Source organism: Carassius auratus, chromosome 30, assembly GCF_003368295.1.
Source record: "Carassius auratus strain Wakin chromosome 30, ASM336829v1, whole genome shotgun sequence".
NCBI lineage: Eukaryota > Metazoa > Chordata > Actinopteri > Cypriniformes > Cyprinidae > Carassius > Carassius auratus.
Genome location: NC_039272.1, coordinates 10,230,501 through 10,239,981, shown reverse-complemented (window position 1 = coordinate 10,239,981; position 9,481 = coordinate 10,230,501).

Genomic DNA, 9,481 nt, shown 5'->3' with positions numbered 1-9,481 from the left:
TCTTTAAATATTACACATATATAGGCCATTCAGATTTCTTGTTAAAGTGCAATGAAATACCTTATATTTGCAGACGATGTATGTCTATTTATGGATGGAGACTTTCTAACAGCAAAAACACTGTATTTTACATACATCACATTATAGTGTGGTGTGCATGAAAATAATAACAAGGCGGCAGAACAAACTTATCATCCATAGTGGTTCTCACGTAGTCACGTCATCCCCACAAAGTGTGCATTATAAGTTAAGTGATCAGTTTCTTAAGAGAAGGACTATGTGAGAACCACTATGGATGATAAGTTCGCTCTGCCGCCTTGTTATAGGGCTTGGGCGCCACGTTGCATTCTGGGACATGGTGGCCATGTTGAAGGCCTCACAAATGTAAACATTCAGCACGTCGAACGAGAAGAAGCAGAGTTGGGAGGAAGAAAGGTGGCATTTACAGGGATACGCCAAATAGGGATCCCAGGAACCGGTATGTGGACAAAATCGGCACTTTTAACGGTTTTGATCCATATTAAAAATTCCAAACAAAGAGTGGAGCACCAACGACGACTTGCTGCCGCACCTTTGCATTACAGATATCTTCGGCTACCTTGTTTGTTTTGCCTACACTTTAGAACAGTTCCAAAGCTACAAGTCATTGAGTCTCATGTGCAGTTCACAAATGGATGGGTTCAGGAGCTGCAGATCATAAAGCCCACAAACAGTATACAGTAATCCAGACAACAGTAAGCTGCACTCCACCTAGCTGCTAGTTAACAAACTGTTAGTGCTAACAACCACTCAGAAGTACTTTTAACTATGCGTTTCAAAAGTGTAGTTAGTAACTGTCCACCCTCCCGTTTTTTCCGGGGTTCTCACGTATTTGAACTCTTTTCCCGCTTTCTTCCTGTGTAAGTATTTTCCTGTAAAACATGTAAAATATCGTCTTATCGACAGAGAAATCTTCTTACGCCGATATCTCTGACTATTGGGATGCTTCAATAAAATATGAAATCCTACCCCATTGGTAAAGACACATAACGATCAGTTTGTGCAAGAAACTTTCAAGCAGGCAAGCATAGACAGTAAAAGAAATGGACACAGCGACCCCACTGGATTCAACGGAGACAAGTGAAGTAAATTAGAAGAACGCACTTCCTAGGGGGCCGAGCGACTCAAACTGAACTTGATGACGTTGTGATGTGAGCAACCTGTCTGACAATTGTAAGTCTTCTAATAGCTGTGCCAAGAGAAATCTAAATCACCCACCGAATCTTACAGACGTTTTTGAATAATTTTGTCCCGTTGCTTTTATGCACTCTCTATGAGCTTCTCCCTTGACTTCATGCCTCCACGTCCCCCTGATTGCTTCATAGACAGTAAAAGATTGCCTGCGAGCTTCTCCTCCTGTCCATGTGGTAATTTCTCTGTGTGACAGAGAGTCGCGGGTTATGACACAATCGTTAGCCAATTTTTACAAAAACTGCTTCTACGGGACCATAATGTAAGATACAAGGTAATGGGGCCTTTTATACATTTTCGTGTTTCTTTAGAAATAATGAACGGACAAATGTCTTTAAGTCTTTAAACACCTCAGATGTAAAGTAATTCGCTGTCAAAGTGACGCCAAAATGAATGGGATTCAATGGAATGCTAACAGCAGGTGGGGGTCCGCTAGTCAATGGCGGCGCCCAGGAACATTAAAATATGAAACCCTGCCCCCCTGCATGCAAGGCTTCTTCTTCTTCTTCTTGCTTTATGGCAGATCGCAGACTTATAATTGCATTACTGCCACCTATCTCTCAAATGAACCATTATCACTCTATCTACAATCTCAATTAGGAGTTTTGATGGTCCACTTGAGAGATAGGTGGCAGTAATACACTTATAAGTCTATGATCCACCATAAAGCAAGAAGAAGAATATGCTGCTGTGAACGCACTCAACACACGCGGCAAGAAAGTTGACCGGAAGTTGAAGTCGGCCGGGTGCCGCCATCTTGTAGCAGAACTTCACTTGCGTTAGCATTCCCATTGACTCCCATTCATTTTGCCGTCACTTTGACAGCAAATAACTTATGTAACAGAAATGAGTCGAACCAGACAAATTAAAGAGTCTACCAAAGCTGTGCGTTGAAACACGAGCCGAATTCCTCAGGAAGTCATAAATCAGTTCTAGTGCCACAAGAACCAAGCAAGATGACCAACCAACTTGTTCACACAACAGCTTTCAACATTAACACCACTAGAACAATTATTTACAATTTCAATTCGAAGAAGAGAAATTTGGTGTCAAATTTGTTGTTCGTAATTGAAATGCAATTCTGGACATCACATGGACACTTATGAGTTAAACACTTCCATTGACTTCCCCTCACCTAGCAGAACCAGACTGAAATTCCTAAGGGGGAAGGGATTTTGTCACCACAGAAGTATTTGTCAAGAGAATGGCAAAGAAACTGCTTTTGTACATATATATGGACCAGAATGAACTCAAAAAGACTTATAAATGAATCAGTCCATCGCTTCACTCCATATTCATTTATGTGTAACCCACACATTTGACTATCATGTTATAATCACTTATTGTGTATGTTTTTTTTTTGTATAACTATGGGATAGCTTAAAGATTTGTAATTATGTTTGGTATGTCTGTGATCCAATCTGCTTGCTTGAATTAGTTCAGACAATAATTTATTTGTCCCATGTATCGTATTCGTGTTATAGGAATCATGTCCCAAATTAGACCCTGCCAGAGCAGGAAAATTCGGACCACATGCTTGGTAAGATAAACATATGATTTATGATACCCCCCTGAGCCAAGACAATATCTGATTGGTCAAGACAACATTTGAGGTGTGGCCAACAAGCCAGTTTAAAAACTGAGGACATCGTAAAATCTTTGCTTTTAGTTCTAGCCTTGCTTGTGCTATCAGTCATGCCAGCTTTTAGTCTGCTTTTAGTCTCTGGCTTTTTAGTCTCTGCTATTAGTCATGCCTGCTCTTAGCTTTTAGCTTGTAGCTTTGCTACCTAGCTTTAACTTTTAGTCTCTAGCTATGCTTCTGCTAGCTTGTAGCTTCTAGCCATGCTGTTTAATCATCACTGTTCTTTGAGCGCGTTTCCAGCGTGCTTCGGCCTGCAAGCCTGCTGCTACTTAGCCACGATAAGAAGGAACACAACCTTGTCTCGTCAAACTTTATTTCTTTTCTTTTCCGTTTGAGAGTTTCGTGTTCTGAGTTAAGTTTTGTAACGTCGAGTCTCCGACGCCTGACCTCGGGTGCCCGTTCAACTTCAACCAGCCACACAACTCTGCCTCTTCAGCCAACGCCCAAGCACGGGCTCCCCAAAACGTCATTTCAGCAACTACTGAACTTCTAGCCCTTTCACCGGGACTCCTTCACAGGAGAAGCAAGTAACTTTACCTCCAGACTGTGACCTTTACTGGTGTATCTTATATAATTTTAACCTCACTGAGGGACTCAATGCGAGGGCTAATTACGTGATTTATGGTTGTTCATGTCTATGCAATTTAACGTATTGCTGTAAACTTGGGATTCCATATTTCCATTCTCTTAAACTCATCTTTTCCTAACTTTCAATCTTCCTGCAACTCGTGTGAATGTGTGAGTGCGTGCGTTTATGTGTTAGATTAGTTTATGTCTTAGATTTATCTAATAAAGCCTTATTCATATTGAAAAGAGAAGTATCTTGTGTTTTGTGCTTACAAGTTAATGTCTTAAACTGCCGATCTTGTTACTGTGCTAATTGATAGTGTTTCATTATAGTTTTGATATTAGTATCCAGCGCAGATTTGATGTTAAACGGCTAGTTCACTGAATGGCAGGGCGTCTCTGTGACCAGCCGTGAAACAGTGATTCTGTTCAAATTCCCTTTAAAATCTTAAATGATTCATTTTGAGCTAAATTGACCCGTTTCCGTTACACTTTACATCTGAGACGCTTAAAGACTCCATTTGTCCATTATTTATTTCTAAAGATACACAACAATGTATAAAGGACTCCATTACCTTCTATGTTACATTATGGCCCCGTAGAAACAGGTTTTGTAAAAAATAGGCTAATGATTGCGTCATAACCACGCGACTCTCTGTCGCATTACCATAGAGACAGGAGGAGAAGCTCGCAGGCAATTTACTTGGCGTACTGGCGTTAAATTTTAAAATACTATACAAAATAATGAATCAGAATACTTACTCCTGCTCACTCACGACAAAGAACTCCCCGCTCAAGCTCGCCGTCTCTGCAAGATTAACGATGGCAGTTTGCACGCACAGCTACTAGAAGATTTACATCTGTCAGACAGGTTGCTGACGTTGTCAAGCTTAGTTTGAGTCTGCGCATCAAAAACGGAAGTGCTAAAAAATGCTAAAAATACGCTTCATTTGTCTCAATTGAGTTCCAATGGGGGTCGCTGTGTCCATTTCTTTTACTGTATATGACTCAACAAGACACGCTCAGTAGAGTTCTAACAGTTCAGACATTGCGTGAATCAGAGGTAAATATATATATATATATATATATATATATATATATATAGAAAGATTTTTCTTTATTTAGCGTTGTGACTGGGCAGAATTTCAATCTAAAAATGAACACTCTTAATAGTCAAAATTACTTTATAGATATCTGAAACATGCATGTAAATACACATTTGCAAAACCCACCTAAACCACCTTTGCAAAACCTAATCCAAAAATGAAATCTGAATTAGTGGAATAAAATCCATTTCAGGAATTTCAGGGTATCCTTTTTTCGATGACTCTTTGAACAGTTTGACACAATGTTTACACACAGAATTTTACAGATGAATCAAATGTCACCAAGAAACACGTAACATAATGGATAATGATGTTAACGTTTTTTTTTTTTCTGTTACAGGAAGATGTTGGGTTAATAGTGCTTGAGCTGTAACCAGCAGTACACTGCACTCAGTTCTGCAGTTTAATTTACTGCAATGCTACTTTCAACCATTTCATCAGCTAAAAATTAAAACAGCACATTTGAGACTGAGTAATTTATTTTAATAGTGAGGTAAATGCTCAAACAGCACATTTGAGTAACTATAATAGTGTTGTGATTTGAGCCTCCCCAATCTTTTAGACTGTTTTTTTATTTTTCTATCTTACCTCAAAACCACATCCTGTAAGTGCCTGACTGGTTAAATACTTCACACAATTTATGACAATAACTTCTACATTCAGTCTGATTAATAATCTCACATACAAAACTTTCAATACAATTGCAGTTTTGTTTGATTTTATAGAATGTTTAATAGTCTGATAGAGGCATTTACTGTTGAGGTTGTGAGCTGCAGGGAGCTCTATGAAGTGGGTCTTAACATTACTCGGCCCAAAAGCATAAATTTCATGCTTGTCACTAGTTTTTAATACTTATACAAAGTGAATGAGGATCACACAAGTGCTTTTTCAAAATATTATAAACCAATAAACTCACATCAGTTGAAGTAGGTCTCCATAAAACTATATACTTTTGTAATTGTTTATAAACTTTGCTGTAGTACCATTCACAGCCTGTAAGCAGCAAAAAACACAAGAATGGTTTCGATAAAGAGAGGGGGTGGTGGGGAGACCATAGTGGTGGTACATGCAAAGTCGACAACACAAACTACAGCTACTCTTTTGAAACATGTCGTGTGTGAACAGTTACTTTGTCTCCTGGATTTTAGGACTGCTTATTTTTGATGTTCAGTTTAAACATGGTAAGATAAGTTTTGTTGTTCGTTAGTTAAAGTCTTTAGTAATTGGTCATCTGATCTGGATTCTAAGCAAAGACTCAACAGCTTAAGCTTTGAATTGTTCAGTGACATTAGATAGATAGATAGATAGATAGATAGATAGATAGATAGATAGATAGATAGATAGATAGATAGATAGATAGATAGATAGATAGATAGATAGATAGATAGATAGATAGATAGTAAGCAGGAATGACATAAGACAAGATGGTGGTGGTATAAGATGTTGTGGTTTTTACAGGTTTGAATGTATGTCAGGGAGATCAAATCAGCAATGTCAGTTTACCTACTGAGCTTCAGTCTGAAGTCCTGCTGCCCTGCGTCTTTGAAACAAACTTTTTGGATTCAAACCAGACAAATGAATCTTGTGTGGTGTGGACTCACCTCAATTCAACAAACAGAGGAATTGTGGAGATCAGTCTGGATGGTGAGGCTAAATTCTGGAATAACCGACGTGGACGGATTAAGGCATTCCCAAAATTACAAGATTCTGAACTGCTGGACTTCTCCATCCAGATTCGTAATGTGCAGCAGTCTGATTTAGGTGTCTACCAGTGCTCTCTGTTCAGAGTGAACTGTTTCCTGGCCTATAAGAGGATCGAACTACACAACGGTAAATTAAGCTTGCATTCTTGCCAACCCAAAGAGACACTTCCACTCTCTATTTGATTTGTATTCTCTCTACTTGTTTTCTTTTATTTATTTGAAAACAACGTGACCCTCTAACACATTCTCTATTCAATTTCTATTTTTTTTTCAATTTATTAAAAACATTGACCCTCTAACACATTCTCTATTCTATTTCTATTTTTTTCCATTTATTAAAAACATTGACCCTCTAACACTTGCACTCTCTATTCTGTTTCTGTTCTATCAACTTATTTTCTTTTTATTAAAAAATTACACTCTAACACTAACCTTCTCTATACTTTTTCTATTATTTTTCGGTCTATTTCTTATCTACTTTGGTACTTATGTACCAAAAGTAAAGTTTTCTTTTTAATGTCAATGTTATATTATTGTTGTATGTACTGTAATACTTGCAATACCTTATGACTCCAGAAAGAGTTTTGAAATACATCACACCTACTGAATACACTGACTAGCATGTAGTATCTTTAGAGTAAACCGTTTTAAAATGTAAAAAACCTATAGAAATTAAACAAGTGAGTTGGCGTTTTTATTTTTTATTTGACACCCCTAAACACACCAACAAAAACAGCATAGTAATGATCTCACACAGCTCTGACAGTGTGCACACATCTATGTGTAGCCATTCATCCACATTTAAACCAAGTGGATAGTGAAATTGCTGTAAATACAGACTGATAGAAGAAAGAAAAAAGCCTGCTTTAAAACCCAGCAATACAACTGTAGCTGTGTAATTTTATAACAGCAACACTACTTTAACAAAAAAGCAAAACTGCAAGGCATCGCTCTCATGGCACTTTGAAGTCATACACAGAATGGTCTTTGCAGTGCTGTTTCAAGTCAAACACCTACTGTGTTTTGTTAGGAGATGCACAGTTGTGGCTTTAGGTAATATTTTAGTTTACAGAATGTTGCAAAATCCGACAATATGGTGTCTAATATATATCACAACATTAACTTCTTGTTATTGAATTGTTGTAGATAAATATCACATTTGCAACTGGTCAGTGTTAAAAAAAATGCTGTGAAATCACTTCACGTAACACTAAAAGAGTGATTACTCAAAGACTTTGATAGAAATGTAGTGGAGTGAAATGTACAATATTTGTCTTTCAAATGTAAGAAGTTAAAGTCATAAGTTTCCCCCAAAAAATTATACTCAGTACAGATACTCAAAAAGTGTACTTAAGTAATCAAGTAAATGTACTTCATAACTGTCCACCTCTGTCTGTTACTATTTTTCTTTATTATAATAAATAAATAAATAAACCTTGCGTACTGCATTATATCCAGGACTTGTCACAGCACTTACATATTATTGCTCTTTTGTTGGTCTCATTGCTTCTATTTTCCTTATCAAGTCGCTCTGGATAAGTGTCTGCTTAATAATTGGATGCAATGGGAATGTTCATGAGAATCACTTAAGAGTCTATGTCTAACGTGAATGAACATTCTTCAGAACCAGCTGTTGTTCCAGTGGATTCTCTGACTTGGCTGATCCCGACTGGAGCAGCAGGAGGAGCAGCACTGCTAGTAGTGCTACTTGTGCTTCTTGTTGTTGCATGCAAATTCTTCAAACGTAAGTACCATTTTAGAATTATAATTGTGTTTATGTTTCATGCAGTCAGCTCTTCTTTAAAACTTAATTATCTTTAACACTATAGTGATGTTAATAATTTTTTTTTTATATATACAGTCGTGGCCAAAAGTTTTGAGAATTACATAAATATTGGAAATTGGAAAAGTTGCTGCTTAAGTTTTTATAATAGCAATTTGCATATACTCCGTAATGTTATGAAGAGTGATCAGATGAATTGCATTGTCCTTCTTTGCCATGAAAATCAACTTAATCCCAAAAAAAACCTTTCCACTGCATTTCATTGCTGTCATTAAAGGACCTGCTGAGATCATTTCAGTAATCGTCTTGTTAACTCAGGTGAGAATGTTGACGAGCACAAGGCTGGAGCTCGTTATGTCAGGCTGATTGGGTTAGAATGGCAGACTTGACATGTTAAAAGGAGGGTGATGCTTGAAATCATTGTTCTTTCATTGTTGACCATGGTAACATGCAAGAAACACGTGGGCAAAGTCATATTCTCCGATGAAGCCCCTTTCCGATTGTTTGGGGCATCTGGAAAAAGGCTTGTCCAGAGAAGAAAAGGTGAGCGCTACCATCAGTCCTGTGTCATGCCAACAGTAAAGCATCCTGACACCATTCATGTGTGGGGTTGCTTCTCATCCAAGGGAGTGGGCTCACTCACAATTCTGCCCAAAAACACAGCCATGAATAAAGAATCGTCCCAAAAAACACCGTCCAACAGCAACTTCTTCTTCCAACATTCCAACAAAAGTTTGGTGAAGAACAGTGCATTTTCCTGCACGATGGAGCACCTTGCCATAAGGCAAAAGTGATAACTAAGTGGCTCGGGGACGAGAATGTTGAAATTTTGGGTCCATGGCCTGGAAACTCCCCAGATCTTAAATCCATTGAGAACTTGTGGTCAATCCTCAAGATGCAGGTGGACAAACAAAAACCCACTAAATTCTGACAAACTTCAAGAAGTGATTATGAAAGAATGGGTTGCTATCAGTCAGGATTTGGGCCAGAAGTTGATTGAGAGCATGCCCAGTCGAATTGCAGAGGTCCTGAAAAAGAAGGGCCAACACTGCAAATACTGACTCTTTGCATAAATGTCATGTAATTGTCGATAAAAGCCTGTGAAAGGTAAGTGCTTGTAATTATATTTCAGTACATCATAGAAACAACTGAAACAAAGATCTAAAAGCAGTTTAGCAGCAAACTTTTTGAAAACTAATATTTCTGTAATTCTCAAAACTTTTGGCCATGACTGTAAATGCATAATTATTGACACATAAATGTTACCGATACATGAGATACATAAGATTTATGGCATGACATATCATTAACTCTCTATGCTGCTTTCAACAAACGAGCACATAAATGTTCTGTTTCTGAATCCTTTAACTATGGAGTTACAGGTCAAGAAAATAACATCATTGAGCCTGTCTATGGTAGGTTTTCAGCTCATTATAAATGTTTTTGTTTA